This window comes from Protopterus annectens, chromosome 2.part0 (assembly GCF_019279795.1).
Source record: "Protopterus annectens isolate FY-2018-M chromosome 2.part0, PAN1.0, whole genome shotgun sequence".
NCBI lineage: Eukaryota > Metazoa > Chordata > Ceratodontiformes > Protopteridae > Protopterus > Protopterus annectens.
In genome coordinates, this window is record NC_056728.1 from 97,903,834 (window position 1) to 97,922,610 (window position 18,777).

General features: G+C 36.4%; 1 protein-coding gene across 1 annotated transcript in view; it reads left to right on the forward strand.

Moving 5' to 3' along the window:
• Positions 1-18,777, forward strand: part of LOC122792978 (arf-GAP with GTPase, ANK repeat and PH domain-containing protein 1-like) — a 2,685,441-nt gene that overhangs the window by 2,106,123 nt on the left and 560,541 nt on the right. The gene's annotated exons all lie outside the window — the stretch shown is intronic.

The following is an 18,777-nucleotide window of genomic DNA, read 5'->3' on the forward strand; positions in this document are numbered from 1 at the left end:
TATGAGGACTGTGATGCTGAAGAATCTATACTTTCAGCATCTCCACCTGAGGATTATTCTTTTGGGGAAACTTTGCACACCATGAGGGAGCATTTCCACTGGGAGAGCCAGGATTATTCAGAATCCAAGAAAAGGCTCAGAGACTTTCTTTTACTGCCTCAGCACAGGCCCCTGGCTATCCCCCCTGTGCTTGATATTGTTGATGATGTTTTCTCTGAATCCAGTCTATCTCCTGATTCTTTAGCCCCTGCACCAGTCAAGCCAGACAGGTATTACAGGTCCCTAACTCTCATAAATTTCTTTATAAAAACCCTGCTTCTGACCCAGAAACAATTTTGCAGGGTCCCAAAGGGGTTAAGGCTTCCACTACAAAAAACCCTGTCCCCTCTGTTAGGGATTCTAGAGCTCTGGATAGATGGGGGAAAACAGTTTACACTTCTGCTACTTTAGCTGTAAGGACTTTAAACTGCCAGTTTCACATGCTTAAATATCAACAGTACCTCATGTTTTTGTTAAAACAGAAAATGCTAAACCAGCAGGTAGATAAACAGGAGATCCAACGGTGTAAGCAAACAACCGACTTCACGGCAAAATAAACCACAAAAATAGTTTATTTCGATAACCGGTACAAACAACAAAGGAAGGATTGAGCGCTTTCGTCTCTGGAGACCTCTTCAGAATCAATTAAGACAGGAAAAGATGCCATTTTTATATACATACTAATCCATATAAATTAATCATGATTCAATTAACCATAATTGGCCACAAACATTCTAAATTATTAACTATTGCAAATGAAACCTTTAAAGCTATAGCCAGTTGTGTGAATCAAAAAAAATAAATAAAACCACTCATTTCTATTATTTTCTTAGGACTACAGTGTGTAAATGCCATCCACATAAAATGTACCACTTGTTTAAATATTGATACATGAAAAACATTTTGTGAAATGTATAAAGATATCTATAAATGTGTAGACAATATATGTATTTATGTGGTGTATAAAAAATGTATGTATACAGTAATCTGTAAAGTGTAATATTAAATATTAGATATTAAATATTGAATTATTAAATATACACATTATAAGTTGATTGGATTGGTTAAAAAATGGTAAAATATGAGTATAAAATTAATATGAATGTTGCGTAAGTACAAAATGTATATAAATATATGTGTATATATATATATATATATATATATATATATATATAAATTATTGTTGTTAATTAAAATGTATATTGTATTTTACATGCTGAATGTACTAAAAAATATTTATTAAATGAAAACAAAAAATATAGAATAAGTAAAAACACAGTCAGATAAATGCAATTCAGGAGATACAATTGAGAATATATACACACACAGTGCAAGAGATGAGGAAAAAAATATACTCTTATTATAAACTTTTTATAGGGAATGGGTATGTTTCTTAGGATCAGATGCCAGTAATTTCAGTGCTGGTGTGATGGATATACAATCATTCAACCCTTTACCATTGCAAGCATCTAATCTAAGCTGCCATATCATTTCCCTGTATAACAATTTTGTAACCCAATCTCCCCCTCTATCAGGAGGCTGCACTATTTCCAAGGCCCAGAATTTAAAATTGACATTAGAACATACTATAGAATGCCTGTAAAGTGCATTATTCACATTCTTACGGTTGAGGTCTCTAATATGTTCATATATTCTTCTACATAGGTGTCTCTCTGTTTTACCTACGTAGAAACACCAACAGAATGTGCAGTATGCCAAATAAACCAGGCCTTTGCTGTAGCAACTACTGTATTTACTTGCTTTTAGGGTAGTTCGAAGACTAGGCAAATGAATAGATTTTTCACCTGCTATAAAGGGATATTGGGGGCATCTATTACACCTAAAAGTCCCCCTCTTGGTACTAGTAATTGAAGAACTGTCAACACCAGATCCATCCTTACCGTATTCTAGTATATTTTTTTAAATTGTTATTTCTCCTATAACTATAGGTGAGTTTGTTCTTAAAAACATTCACCCTCGTAGGCATAGATTTGAACATTTTCCATACACTATTAATACTTCTCCTTAACCATTCGATGTTATTATGGTATGTCAAAGTCAGATATGGGATATTCTTCATTAGACTTCCATCTCTCTGCGCGTGATCTAACGTATTACTCACATTGTTGATCATTGAATTTCTACTAGGTGATCCACTACACAGTAGTGGAGTATACCTAGTGTTCCTATGTGTTATAACCCACTTTTTTGTATCTTCAATCAAGTCACATGGATATCCTCTTTGTAGGAACATGTTATACAGTGTGGTTAATTCCTTCAAAAACTCATTTTCCTCACTCGTCATTTTAGAAGACCTAATCATCTGTCCTTTTACGACATTCTTTTTCAATACAAGGGGGTGGTCACTGTCAAAATGTTAATATGTAAGTTATAATAATAAGAACTATATTATAGTATCTAAAAACGAAATTAATATTTCGTATTCAAAAATTGATTATATTCTTGAAGATAATCTACTACAAGGCTTGTATGATGTACATGTTAAAGTAAAATTATTGGATGCTCCACTACAGCATGATATTTTGTTTGGTGTTAAGGCAGAAGAGGTGTTAAAGAAAATGGAGGCTAAAGCAAAATGTATGCAGACAGTAAAGGATTTCTTACAGGTTAAACCACCTAGGTTTAGTAGAAACTGGCCTTCTAAAAATTGGTCCTCTCAGGTGTTAGACTGGCCACAAAGAGGCAGATGCAGACACCCAAGAGGCAGATCTCAGCCCCAAGGCTCCTACAGACCTAAACAATGGGGTGCTTCTGCCCCCAAAGGAGGAGAAGACAAATCATAACCTTATAGGAAACAGTCACAATGACTTCCCCTCTACAAAGGCCAAGCACTTACCTTTTGGCAGCACCCCTAGGGGGAAAGCTAGCACTTTTCACACAAAATTGGCACATAATCACCCAGGACAAATGGGTACTGAATATAGTTTCTCAGGGTTACAGGTTCCACTTTCACACCCTTCCAAAATCAAAAGGTATGCCGGACCTGCCACAAAACCAATGGGCAGAGGCACAAAAGGAAATTGCTGCTCTCATGGACATGGGAGCTATTCAAAGAGTACCACACCAAGAACAGGGACAAGGATTTTACTCAAGACTTTTCCTGGTACCCAGAAAGGACAAAGCCTGGAGACCAATACTGGACTTGTCAATCCTAAATACTTTCCTGGATGTTCCAAAATTCAAAATGTTGACACTGCAACAACTTCTACCCATGCTGGGCAGGAAGGCTTGGTTAGTTACTTTGGACCTCAAGGAGGCATACCTGCAAGTCCCAATCAGACAATCTTGCAGAAGATACCTCAGATTCATAGCTGGCTCAATGCATTACCAATTCTCTGCACTGCCCTTTGGCTTATCTACTGCACCCAGGGTCTTCACAAAATGCCTGGCACCAGTAATTGCATTTTGCAGACAAAGAGGAATTCAAATATATCCCTACTTGGACGACTGCCTTATTCAAGCAGAGAGTAAGGACATTCTACTAAAACATCTGGCGTTTGTAAAAAGATTATTAATTTGCCTAGGGTACACAGTAAACAAAAATAAATCAAAACTATTGCCCTCTCAACAGATAATATTCCTGGGTGCAAGCTTAAATACAACTGCCCAGATGGCTTATCTCATGCCAGACAAACAAAGGCCACTGACTCATTACTATCAAATGTTGTCAACAAAGACCCAGGTCCCTGCAAGAAAATTTCTGCAGGCCCTGGGCTTCATGGCATCCTGCATTCTACTAATTCCATATGCAAGACTGCATATGAGGAAACTACAATGGTATCTAAAAAGTGTTTGGACTCAACATCGCCACAGCCTGGAAACAACAGTTACTATAATTCCCTGTTTACAACGGGAGTTTCGATAGTGGTCCTGGGCCTGTCACCACAACAAGGGACAGCCTTTCACTTTACCCACAGCCAGTCAGACAATAACAACGGATGCATCGGTTTATGCCTGGGGGGCACACATGGCAGGAAAATGTATTCAGGGCACGTGGCCCAAGGAACAAATGCATCTTCACATCAATCAAAAAAAGATGCTAGCTGTACAGAATGCCCTGACAGCCTTCAAGGATCTACTACATCCAAGATGACTATTACTAAAGACGGACAACACCACAGTTATGTGGTACATAAACAAGAAAGGGGGCACACATTCCTACCCCCTCTGCAGGCAAGCCATGACTTTGTGGAACACAGCACTGACCTATCAAGTACATCTGCAGGCACAATTCCTGCCAGGAAAGAAAAATACACTGGCAGACGAACTAAGCAGAAATCTCATGGATCCACACGAATGGAAACTAAAGCCACAGGTATTCAGCATGATAACAAGGAAAGGGGGACACCCAAACATAGATCTTTTTGCCTCCCGTCACAACTGCCAACTACAGAAATTCTGCACAAGGACATATCACTCACAAGCATGGAAAGTGGATGCTCTTTCATTCAGCTGGAAAACCCTGACAGTTTATGCCTTCCCTCCACTGCCTCTTCTTCCCAAGGTTCTCCTAAAAGTCAGACAAGAGAAGCCAAAAATGATCCTGATTGCCCCAGACTGGCCACGCCAGCACTGGTACCCAATCTCAAAGAGGTTGTCTCAAGGCCCAGCCTGGCCTTTACCCCAAATTCCTCATCTTCTGGCTCAACAAAACAATCAGATTCTACACAGTCAACTCAGAACCTTAAATCTGGCTGCATGGCAGGTAATATAGTCACTCAGAACACACCTCTCTCTAAAGCTGTTATGGATGTCATTTAAGAAGCCAGGAGGCCCAGCACTAGGAAATCTTATGCAGAAAAATGGAAGAGATTCTGTGCTTAGAACCAGGCACAAGGACTCGAACCACTTGTTCCAAATATACCTCAGATTTTACAATACCTAACTGAGATGCTGGACAAAGGCCTATCCTTTTCATCTAAGATCCATGCCTCTGCCATTTCAGCTCATTATAATACGGAACCTCCTATTTTTTCACATCCACTGCTAAGGCAGTACCTCAGAGGGGCAAGAAACATAAGACCCCCAAGGAGAGCACCAATACCTACTTGGGACCTCAATTTTGTTTTGAAAAAGCTCACACTGCCTCCTTTTGAGCCAGCCAAAGCAGCTGATATAAAATTCTTATCATGGAAAACTGCTCTGCTCCTAGCAATAACTTCAGCAAGATGAGTCTCAGAGTTACAGGCATTAATGGTAGTGGAACCTTTCATCATTTTTCATCAGGGCAGGGTCTCTCTAAGGACAAACCCTACATTTATGCCAAAGGTGGTTTCCAGTGTGGCTCTTAACCAAACCATTCATTTGCCAACTTTCTATTCAAATCCCCAGAATAAAGGGGAGAGACTTCTGCACACTTTGGACATACACAGACAGCTATGATTCAACTTGGACAAAACAAAAGCTTTCAGAAAAACTGAGCAACTGTTTGTAGCTTATGCTGCAGGATCACAAGGAAAGCCCATCTCAAAGCAGACAATTTCAAAATGGATAGGACACTGCATTCGCTTCTGCTATGCACAACATGGCAAATCAGTGCCTAAGGGCATTAGGCCACATTCCACCAGAGCAGCAGCCACTTCAGCAGCCTTTCTCAGAGGAGTACCAACCAAAGACATTTTAGAAGCTACAACCTGGAGTTCAGTGCACACTTTCACCAAGCACTACCACTTACCTCTCTACTCTAAATCCAGAGCAGGCTTTGCCACTGCAGTTCTGCAGGGCCTGGTAGCCTCTCCTAATCCTATGTAGGCCCAGCCACCCAACCTCAGCTTTGGGATTCAACCCAAGTGTAATGACTGCAACAGTGAAACACGATGAACATAGTACAGTTGTGTACCTACCATAAATGTAGATGTTCGAATGTATTCACTGTTGCAGTCCAGGTTACCCACCATCCCCCTCTTCATTGCTGGGACTTTTCTGTACTTTTCAACTCTATACAACCTATGTGGTGTATTTGCTTGTAGATGAAGAAAATGTTTATTTTAGTACATGCATGTTTTTTGGCATAATTATTTCCAGCCTTTCCTATTTGGGGGCACCTGACATCTGGGGCAAGAAAAACTGAAGAAAATGGCATCGGTTGCATCTTTTATACCCCTGGCACACTGACGTCAGGGAAGAGGCGACAGCAACCGACGCCGGACCTAGACTTTGGAACTTGGTCCGACTGCAGGTAGCCTGCCAGCAGGATAACCCAAGTGTAATGACTGCAACAGTGAATACACTCGAACATCTACATTTATGGTAGGTACACAGCTGTACTTTTCCCTCCCTGTTCATCCCTGGGTAATATCTTTGCATTGCTCATGTAGTGTTTCCCTCCCTGTTCATCCCAGGGTAATATCCTTGCATTGCTCACATAGTGTTTCCCTCCCTCATCCCAGGTAATATCCTTGCATTGCTCACGTAGTGTTTCCCTGAACAAATACCAAAGTACCATACAAAGCCTGGCCAGCAGAACCATTCTCCAGAATGCAGTTATGCTTGGAGAAGGCATACAACAGTTACAAGGCAGTTGTTCAGTGGATGCCTGCAGTGTTGACATTTTGGAAGCTTACAGTGGGAGTGGCCACACTGCTGGTGCAGTAGTTTGACAACAGCATTTTCCAGTGGGAGATTAGCTACCATTAGCAACATATATATATATATATATATATATATATATATATATATATATATATATATATATATATATATATAACATGGTGTGTGTGTGTGTGTGTGTGTGTGTGTGTGTGTGTGTGTGTGTGTGTGTGTATGTATGTGTATGTATATATATATATATATATATATATATATATATATATATATATATAAACTGGTTAACAGGCCACCTGGAAAGGGTTTGCGTAACCTTTGAAAAATCACGCTTTACTGAGAGCACTGGAGTTAAACAACTGATCTGCATACCTGTCAACCTGTTAGAACAAGAAATCTGAACAAAGACATAAATAATGGGGAGACAAATGGCCAAAAACTTTTAAATATTGCTGTTATAACTTTTAAAGTTGATAGAATAATAGGTTTTGCATTAACATGAATTTTCTTAAGGTTATGAAGTCTGAAACTTAAATGTGTGCCATTTTCTGACTTCACTCTTCAAAGATTTGCTAGAAGAACAAAAATTTTATAAGGAACAAGCGAAAATTATCAGGCACAAATTTGCACATTCTGTGAAAATCTGGACAATTGAGGGGTATGCTGATCTGCCTTTCTGAATTCTGGCATTCTTTTAAGGTAAAACATAATCTGAATGTGTCTATACAGCATATGAGGGTTTTTTTATCCATTGGAATCTGCCCCAAATAGAAAATGGAGAGATTAGTGGACTGATGTAAAGACAGCTCTTATGTAATTTTCTTCACTTTTTGGAGGAAATGTATATTATTCCTAAGGAAGATTCGACCCATGTGAAAGATCAAGTGAGGACCTGTGGCTTTGATATCCTATGGGCAGCGGTGGTTCCCACTGGGACTGCATTTTCCAAGAGACAAAATTCAGATTTGCTGAGCCAGCCATTTCACATGGGGGACTGAGGACTATCGGTCGTAAAATTCAAGTCCCAAGAGGTAGAAAAGTTCTTCAAAGGATGGCAAAGGTGCAGGAATCCCTTTAGCTTTTAAAGCTGCCAGTGCTATTCCACACTTCTGCCCTCCACAAAGTTGCAGTATCCAGAAGTGATAGAAATATGCATATTGCTCTTGGAGTAACTGAAATGCAGTTCACATAGATGTCTGAGATAGTTTAGGACAGCCTGCAAGCAGTGACTGAGACTGCTTAGGATAACTCATTGCCCACATGGAGATCTTTTCCTTTTACCAGATTGCATTGGCCAAGTGGATGTTTTCTGGCAGCTTCTGTCAGTTCTGACAGTATTGCTGGGAGATCCCCTGGAACTATAGGGTCTGAATAAGAGCTAAACTGCAAATTGGAGCTTATTACTGTATCTGAGGTGGACATCACTGACCTGTACTTGAATGATTAGAAAACTCAGACACTTGGTATAATATCCAGTACAATGAAATGCTGCAGTCCTAAAGTGCTCTCCAACAGATAAAGCATTAAACCAGGGTCTTGGTTTGCTTTAGTTGATGATAAGTAATATGGATATGACAGATTCCCATGGCATTTAGTTCATCATTGGGATGCTGGTCAATAAAATGAAATAATAGGTAGATCTGATGAAACAGGTTACTCACAGGAGCTGACTTATTTTGCTTCATCTGACAGCACTGATACACCCCCTTGTAATCCAAGATCATCCTACATTTATAAGTGGCCCTTCTACTGAAAAAAAAGAGACACTGATAGAGCTTAGAGACCAAAACAAAATGGGTTTTAGTGATATTTTTCTTCTGTCCAGGGAAACGAGGGACCGAAGATCAAGTTTTGAATTAAGTGACTTAAACCATTTTGGGTTTACCTGATTTTATTGAAGCTAAGCTTACCAAAGCCCAACTTGATGACTGTACTCTCCCACTGCCTAACATTGGCTTCCTGGTTTTCTCATCAGCTGCTGTTCCTGACTGCAGGTTTGAATGAACCTGCTATTTTGATGTCCTTTTGCAAAGGGGATATTCATTCTGCATCCCCCCCCTCAAATATGTGGGGCTCTTCCTCTACAGTACCAGTCTTTAAATATAGTATCTCAAAGATTGCACTGTCTAAGACAGAGAGAAGAAAAAAATTTGTGTGTGTATGTGTGTGTGTCTGTGCGTATGTGTGTGTGTGTGTGTGTGGGTGGGTGGGTTGGTGTGACCTTAATGATAGTATATTTAAAGATAGGGGTATCTACATTGGGCAGTACAAGTGGTTGCAACCCCCTCCCAAAAAAGGAAAACTGTTGAGATTTGCATGAGTTTCATGACATTCTAACATGCAGTAGTAAAATTACTAGTTTTCTCTCTAACAGGGTAATGATGTATATTCAGAATGAAGTGGAGAATGGGATGTGGACTTGACAAGAAGTGATGCCTTTTGTTGCTGTTTTAGATATGTAGTCAAATTGAGTCACACCTTAGCCACAACCTGCTCTAAAGTTTTCCTTTTAATACACACAGACAGCAACAGTATGATGTGTCAAGACGTATTATCTTGTTTGTTGTACAGGGAAAAATTGAGGATGTGGTAGGAGGCCCTCCTTTAAGGATGTTTTCTTTCAGTAATCACCCTGCCAAACACAGAGTGCAGTAGCTGATGTATACAGTAGACCATGGCTTTAGAATCAGAAACTGAATCTCATCAATGATTATTATATGAAATTTTCTCAAAATGGAAAACCCTAGCAAAACATCACTATGCCTCCAAGTGTCAGAAATGTTCTTACCGGATTCAAAGATGGCTGCCGTTCTGTGAGCACTGCTGAACTGCAGCTCTCCATTTAACCTGAGGAAATCTAAACTTTGAGTGGATACTATAAAGATTTTAACATCAAATATTTGATAAAATAACTTCAACTGCATTTTACTATCCTATATTAGGAAGAAAAAACGGAAAAAAGGAAGATATTTCACTGGATTACATCAGATTAGCTGGCTCTGCAGAGAGAAGTAAACAAAGGAACCGTGTGCTTTCTATACTGCAAGTTTTTGTGTTTAACAACATGTCAAAAGAGGAAAAAAAACATGGATATAACCACTACCAAAACAAAACTTTCGGAATTACAGTCACCAGAAAAAGATGTGATTTCTAAACGACAGAAAATTACTAAAATACAGGAACAGAAACCAGGGACTAAAACTAAACCTGAGCAAGCATTAAACATGGAAGACATCAGAAATGCTCTGCTACCCATACAAGAAGCTCTGAAGGAACTGACTTGTCAAATACAAACATTTGGAAATTCATGTACTCATTTGCTGGAAAGAATGGATAAGACGGAAGCTCGAATTTCTGAAAATGAGGATAAACTAACTTTACTCGAAAAAAACTAATCTACATGATGTGGATATACAGGCTATGCAAAGCAAACTTACGGACTTAGAAGCAAGATCCAGGAGAAACAACATTATTATCAGAGGGATTCCAGAATCTATTCAGTATAATGAATTAATTACATCCATACTACAAATATTTGCAGTGCTTCTAAATGACTCTGATATGGTGAAACAAATTATTATTGAAAGAGCACACAGAGCTCTGAGAGAGTTACAAGCATCTAACTTTCCTAGACATGTATATGTGAAAATACTTAATTATCAAGATGTAAACAGAATACTTACTACTGCGAAACAAAGTGGAGGCTATATCATGTGGAAAAATAATAAAATATCCCTGACACAGGATCTACCTATACAGGTCAGACAAGCTAGACAGTCTTTGTCTCCATACTGCAAATTTCTTATTGACAAACAAATTAAGTTTCAAATGAAATACCCTAATATGCTTATATTTACAATGGATGGGACTAAACATGCTATTTCCACCAAAAATGAGGCAAGAAATCTGTTTCTAAAAGTTTTCAAGGCTTTACCTGCATCAGAGACTTGAATTGAACTCTCGTTTGGACTGGCATGCTGCTGAGGTCGGATCCATTGTTTACTGTGCCTCGAGGACTGGGTAATCCTTTGTTTTCGTTTGTAAAGCTTTAGGCCTTTTCCTGAGTAATAAAACAGTTTGTTTTTGCTTATCTTGATCATCTGCGCTCGTTTCCCGTCGTTTTATGGCTTCTACGAACTGTTTTCGACGAGGAGGAATACAGGAAATGCCTAAAATGCTGTTGTGGGTGCAGATTTCGCTGTGACACTTCCAGGAGTCCGTCTGTAAAAGCGGTCCCCCATCGCGAATATTTCACAGGGTTTCCAGGCTTGGGAAACCATAGGGAACTGTTTTAAACACTTTTTTTGCTTATTTAACATTAAAATAACACTGTTGTATGGTAAATTAAGCACATAGGCACATTTTATATACTTCCCTTATAAATGTTTATTTAGAATCTTGTAGTTATATTATTTAGAGAGGGTGCAGGGTTTAGTAATGTTTGTATAACTATACTTGTCATTATAGTCTTTCATGTACTGTGTAGAGATGATAATCTACTATATTAATTAGTTAGTAGTTTGCTTTAATATAAAACTATAATAGTGTGAATTTATAACCAGGGATATTAGTAATTAGTAGTTAGCTGTATACTTATTTTAGTATAGGGTTATATTCTAGCATGGGTTTTTTTTTTCTCTCTAGGTTATATTCGTAGTAAAATGATAACTCTGTTTACACATTAAGTCTTTTTTATATGTTATTTCTTTTTCTTTTTGCATGCAGTTTATGTATAGATAGCTAATCCAATTATTAAAACTTTCTTTTTTTGTTTTATTTTTTTTATATGTACTGTAATATTATATTTTCAATATTGATTTGCTTAAATAATAGTTAACCAAGGAGCTGTAGATCATGACAGTGCTTGTTAGGGAATGTTTAGTTTAGGCTTTGTCGTAGTTAAGTTAGATTATGTAGGTCTTAACTGTGGAACATGTTTGAAATTTTATAATAAGGTGTTTTTATATTTGTTTCTTATTTCTAACCTTTTGTTATTCCATGTTGTACAAGACCTATACATGTCCTGGTCCGGGGTTATAGTGGGTAAACACTGGTGTAGGACGGGATATAAGGGTTGCTTTCAGACTATGTATGGTTTTGAATTTACTTTATTTTTCTTTTATGTTTTCTATCCAAAACCTTCATTGTACAGCCAACCTTGGAAATGTGGGAATTAGACTCATGGAACGTTAAAGGGCTCCAGAACTTAAAGAAGAGGAAATTATTGTTACATGTTTTATTGCAGGCTAAGGCGTGGTTTATTTTACTTCAAGAAATGCATTTAATGAATGATCAATGGGTTGATATTAAAAAAAGAAGTGGATCAGAGAAGTAGTAGCATCGGAAGGTAATTCAAATAGTGCTGGGGTAGCTATTATTAAAGATCAATACAAGGAAAAAATGTTGGATTCTAACACAGATAAAGATGGGCGATGGTGCTATGTTACTCTTGCATCTACCCTATTTGATAAACCTATTTTACTTTTAAATATTTATGCACCCTGTAATGATCAACAAATATTTATAACATCATTGTACTCAATTCTAACACAATTTGATAGATATTACATAATTATTGGAGGTGATTGGAATGCTTACCAAAATCCGAAGTTGGATAGATCTTGCCCACAAAGAGCATTCAATAAGCAGGCTGCATTAGCACTAAATGATATTAAAGAGGATTTTCAACTTTATGACCCTTTTCACTATTTGAACAATGTTAATAGCACAAATAATTTTACATTTTATTCCCCATGTCATAAAATGTAATCCAGAATAGATTTCTTTCTGATTTCAAGAACATTGATTAATCTAGAACCTATAGTGGTTATAAATGCACGTTATCTCTCAGATCACTCAAAAATCTCGCTGAGTTTTGCTAAGGAGGTAAAGGATACCTTGCAACAAAGAGGTTATAATTGGTCGCTTAACCCAAATTTGCTGAATAAGGAAGAAATAATACAAAAAATTACAAATTACCTTAAAGATTTATTGGCTGGCCTAAAGAAACAACAATATACCCCGGATATTGAATGGGGACAGTTAAAACACAAATAAGAGGGATCCTTTTGCAAAAAGCCTCTTATTATAAAAAAATACTAAACAGGGATATAAAAAATTTAGAAACAAAAATTAAAACTACTTGATCAAGAACTGATTCGGAATTTTAATGAACAAACAGAGAAGGAACTGCTTAAATGTCAAAAGGATCTCTTCTTAATTCAAAATAGTAGATTAACATTTCAAGAATATAAGACGCAGGTGAGGTATGCTAATCATGTTCAAACACCATTGAGAGCATTAGCTAGGATCATTAATCAATCGAAAACAACAGTGCAGATTTCAGAAATACAATTTAATAATATTATATATTCTAAAACAGAGGATATCATTAATAATTTTGAGGGAATATATACTAGTATTTATGATGGGCAAAAGGATATGTCCTCACACAGAATTTATGGAAAAGTTTTACAATCAGTTAAGTTTCCAAAAAATAGGAGAGGATATTCAAAATGACTTGGTAAAACCGATATCCGAAAAAGAAGTAGTATATATAATCCAACATATGAAATCACATAAATCACCTGGTCCTAATGGGTTGACAGTGGAGTTTTATAAAAGGTTTGCAGATACTTTTGGTAAGATACTTTCAGTTGTATTTAACTACATAATTAGGAATAAAATTAGTGATCCTCATCTTAACGCTTCAAAAACTATTTTTATACATAAAGCCAATTCAGATCCCCAAAACCCTGATAATTATAGACCGATATCATTAATAAATGTAGATATGAAAATTCTAACCTTTATTATAGCATCTAGACTGAAGAAAATCATGACTCATATAATATCCAAAGAACAGGCTGGATTTATGGCAGGTAGACAAACCAGTGACAATACACTTACATTACATACTATGATAACACATGCTAAACAAAAGAATCTTAATGTTTATGCCCTTATAATTGAAGCACAGAAGGCCTTTGATAGGGTTGATACAAATTTTTTGTTTGATCTTTTACCTTATTTCCCATGAGTTTGTGCAAGTGTTACAAATATTATATAGTAATCCCTATACTACACTGTATATTAATAAACGTTTCTCTAAAAGAATACAGATTAAGACTGGAACACGCCAGGGCTGCCTTTTGTCCCCTTTATTATTTAATCTTTATCTTGAACCTTTGTTCTTACATATGAAGCATAATGTCTATCATAATGTCCCAATAATTTATGGAACCAAAATATTAATGGCAGCTTTTGCTGATGATCTTAGCATTTATTGTGCATCTCCAATATCAGATACTCAAAAATTATTGAAGGCTGTTAATAACTTTTCAGAAGTCTCTAACTATAAAATTAACTTGAAAAAAAACAATATCTTCCCTTTAAAAACACCTAAACCTTTTTCGCTATTACCTTTGGTTGGGCAGGTAACATTTAAAGAAAATATTAAATACTTGGGTATTGAATTTTCTACAGATAATAAAGACTTCTACAATAATAATATTAAAACAATTTGGGACCAAATAATTTCTGATTTTGGGAGGTGGAAAAATTTACGACTGCCAGTATTAGCAAAAGTTTCAATTGTTAAAATGAATGTATTACCACGGCTATTATGTATTTTCAGGTCAGCCCAACTAAAACTTTCGAAGACATTTTTTAAACAAATTCATAAAGAATTGGCTAAATTCATTTGGGAACCAAAAAAAACAGGATTTCTTATGATAAATTAATGACCCCAAAAAATAGAGGAGGACTGGAGTTGCCTAATTTTGAAATGTATTATTTAATCGTAAACTCTAATAGAATTCTAAGAATTGCCAACTATGATATCACTAGTACTAAGTGGACACCAACTTGGGTGATCTTGAGTTATAAATATATTTCAAAGTTGAATATTAATCCAAAAGCAATACATTTTTTAGGTAAAGATACTTTGAAATTATATGGGATTATCGAACACATTAAAACGGACATAATTTCTTTACAAGACTTATTTCAAGCATTAGATCTGGTTCAGTATATGATGGTTTTTCAACCCTTTCATAGGAATCCTAATTTAAAATTGAATAATCAATTAATTGATCTTAAAAAGTTTCTATTAATAGTTAATTTAACTTTGATTGATATATATAAATATCTTGAATTTTCGGCCAACCAAATAAGACAAGAATTTAACCTACCTAAAAATTATCTTGTTATTATAAGACAGATTAGAGAACTTGCTATAAGTTACTTTAAAAATTTTAAACCTGAAGATGAGACTGTGAATAAATGCTCTGATTTGTGGCAAGCTCTCCAACAGGATATTAAATATATAGCAACAACAAATAAATTAAAGAATTTAGATTTCATGATAACGTTTTGTTATCAAACTATTGGGAAGAGAAAATCCTATTGACAGACAAAAGTATTATGTTAAAAGCAATTGACTTGACTATCAAATCTACTTCTCTTCAAAAATTGATATATACCCAGATGATGATATGGAATAATGCATATTATACACGCCTTACCCTGCATAAATTTAACTCTAAAAACTGTCCAACCTGTCCATATTGTAAGAATCAACCGGCTGATTTTCTTCATATGTTCTGGAGCTGTAAATGCATATACAAGCTTTGGAATTCCCTTAAGATTCAACTTCAGAAGATGGGTTACCAAAGCACAACGTTGTCATGGAAATTTATGATTTTGCATATTCCCTCAAAAGAACTCCCTAGATCACAAAGTATTATATTTATTAATATTTTTTTATTAATGAAGCTTTATATAGCCATGAATTGGTTAGACCCATCTAAAACATCATGGGAAAACTTTAGAGTTTTGGCAACAAGGCATATATTAGCTCATAAACTACTTTTAAATCCGCATAATAAAAATATTAATAATACAAAAATTTGGGAACAGATATTTAATGTTATACTAGCATAATACTTTTAACTTGAAGGTATTAACAATTATTTGTATGTTTGGAGAGAATTTTGTAATCAAACTGTCTATTACTTGAAATGTTATTAATTACTCTTTGTTTTTCTTCTATTATTAATGTTTCACATGGAAGCATTCTTGTAAATATTGTATATTTGTTTGGTGTGATGGTTAGTGATATTAGTAGTTTTTTTTTTTTTTTAATTTTTTGTTCTTGTTTTTTAATGATGTATGAAAATAATATAATAATAAAGATTTATTATGGAAAAAAAAATAAATGTTCTTACCTTTTTCCACAGCACATACGATCTGTTATAAGATGGGCACATGTGCTGCGTGTTGCCATTTTTCACTGATGCAGAAGACAGTAGTGGAGAGAGACTTAAACAAAGAGCACGTGATATTGACTGTGCAGGTGTGGCAGAGGCAAGGACAGCTTGCAGACCTTTTGAAAGCTGCCAGAGTAAATTCATGGATACTGGTAGTTTGGTTGTGTCCTCTGGTTGTAGAAAAATGGCAGGTCAGACAGCAGGTGTCTGATATTTTTATGTAGTTTTCCCACTTGTATGAGCAAACATGTGGGTGTCCTTAAATTGATCAAGGTAAAATATCATCAAGATGGGACTTAACCATCATGTTTAGGCAATTTCTGTTTCATTAGAACATGTGTTTGTGTGAGATTGTGGAATATTTGGGTTAAGGACATTTTTCCAGTCTCAAAGATGTTCAGAGATGAGTGAGTGTGGAAAATGCAGTGAGACAGTGTCTTCAGTTTATAGTTTCATAGTTTAGTTGTTAATCTACGCTCATGCCTATTAATTATAGTTTCATAGTTTAGTTGTTAATCTACGCTCATGCCCTAATAGGCTAAGTCATAACACAGACATCCAGGAGTTATGTACCAAACGCATGAGAATCAGTCCTGGAATTTAAGGCATCTTCGGGGAGCTTTATCAAGTCCATACTTCTGATATCAGTTGGAAGCCAATCCTATTGTTTTTCAAGGGCCAATAAAATACATTTCTGTCTGTTAACTGTGTAAAATTTTGGCATGTTATAAGTGACATTTGTTGCACAGAAGGTTCTTGTGCTTTCATGTCCCAGTAACAGCATTAATTTGTCATTTCCAAGGGCTCTGTGTTAACTTACCTCTTACATGCCAGTATGGGGTAAAAATAAGGAAAAGATTTATTAACCTATCATGATAAGACATACTTTTACATACTGGGATCTTTTTGGAATTTTCTCTAAACACATTCTAGAATTAATAAGCTCCCTTTAGAATAACAGTGAAAGGAGGAAATTTCAAGTGTTTAATTTTTTTTTTTGGTGGCACTTTGCCACCACTGTTTGTTTACCAGCAGTCCCTTCTTCCTGGCCAGTCAGCCCATTTGTTCTCAATCACTAAAGTGATGGTCATTTGGGGGGGGGGGGTCTGTCATTTAGGCAGCCACCTGAGGTGGTTTGCATTTTCTGGTTTTCTGCTTGGCCCCCACTTGCACATGCCTGACTGGGTGCAGAATGTTCCCTCACTTCTGCAAACAGCATTCCTTCCTAGCACCTTTGCCTCTCCCATTGCAGCACAAACAGTGGTCTCTCTGGTCTTTACAAGGGAGCGCACACTGCTTAGTGTGGCCCTGAGTGCATGAGAACCACTCCCACCCCCAGGGAAAGGCAAGGGGATCATGCCATGCTCCTCCAGGGCTGGGACTGTTAATTGAATCCTGGTTACTTGAGCTGCAGTTAAGGCTCTATACCCTTGTGCTACAGAGTCAGGTTAAGTGTTTTGATTTTTTTTTATGCTGTTGTTTTTCCCCCCGTTATCTTGGGCTTTGACAAAACATTCTTTGCTGCTTTGAAATGTACTGACTAATGCTCATGCACAGCAGCCATATATATTTGTACTCACAGACATATTTGTCCTTACAGTGGAACCATGACAAAGGATGTAATAAAACTGTGCATTTTATTCACTGTGTATTCTGATTATCTGCAGCCTTGCCATGTCATCAAAGCTAGCAAAATTTCTTAAACCCACCATATTTACACTGCTAAAAAGTAAAGAAAGTTTACACACAGCACACCCAGAAAAAGAGACGGTGAAACCCCCCTGAAATATCCTATCTCAATCAAAACACCCCCAGAACACAAGCCTACCTAAATTTAGGTTCATAAATACAATAAAATACAAACTCCTTTCATCATCGTTACAGTGTGAAAGGTAACTTACATGCACCAACATCTCCAAAGTGCAATAGATACTTTATTCTTTCCAAAGAAATATTGTCAAAATCAAGCCTACACTTAGTTCAATATAAAATGTTAAAAATGAAGACAGACCACATTTCCTTCACTACAATGTAAAAAAGTACCTTTATGCACTGTGCACCCAAAATTTGCACACATAACTCTTCAAAATATCAATCCCTAAAAATTAAATTTGTATTAGAGCAGAAAGTTTGGCAAATTAAAACTAAAGACAATCCCAACTTCAACTATTCACTAACCAGTATTATTGGTAGAAACAAACACAAGTCTATTTGAAAGTCAAATAAACCATAAAACTAACAAATCTTGTTATAAACCTTTTAACTAACACGTATTAAATAAATTAACTGTCAGTTAAAAAATGTCTGAGGAGCTACAGGAGAAAACCGTTTATGAAACTGTTTGTTGTAATAAAAAATGTGCAAGCTGTGTAATAGTTATTCGTTACAGATTTGGGCAATGCTCATTAAGTCATTGCAAAACACTATCCTAACATAATCTTTCTCTAACTGAGAAAAAATGTCTGATGTTGAGGATGTAAAACAGTCCGTCCCAGAGCCTCCTAGAAGTAAGAGTTTTAAGTCTCAGCAAAAAGCAGTCCAGTTCTCCACCTCATGCATGACTTTTATAGAGACTTTCTGATCAAAAACACTCCAAATCCATAACTTTGTACTTAAGCAGCAATACATGTGGTTTAGTAGTAGGTGATTCTGTTGTCATGCACACTGACTCATCATTTAAAATCTCAACAAGGACTGGGTTACAATGAGTTGGCTTTCTGAAGCCACAAGGGTGCTAAGGACTCTAACTCTTGACAAATATGACTGCGATATGGTAGTAGTGCACGAGGGAGTGAATGACTTGAGATGTAGAACCCTGAATGATATGCAGAGAGACATGTTAGAACTTCCCATTCATGTTACAAATGCAGGTAAGACAGTAGTCCTAAGTAGAATCCTTCCTTCA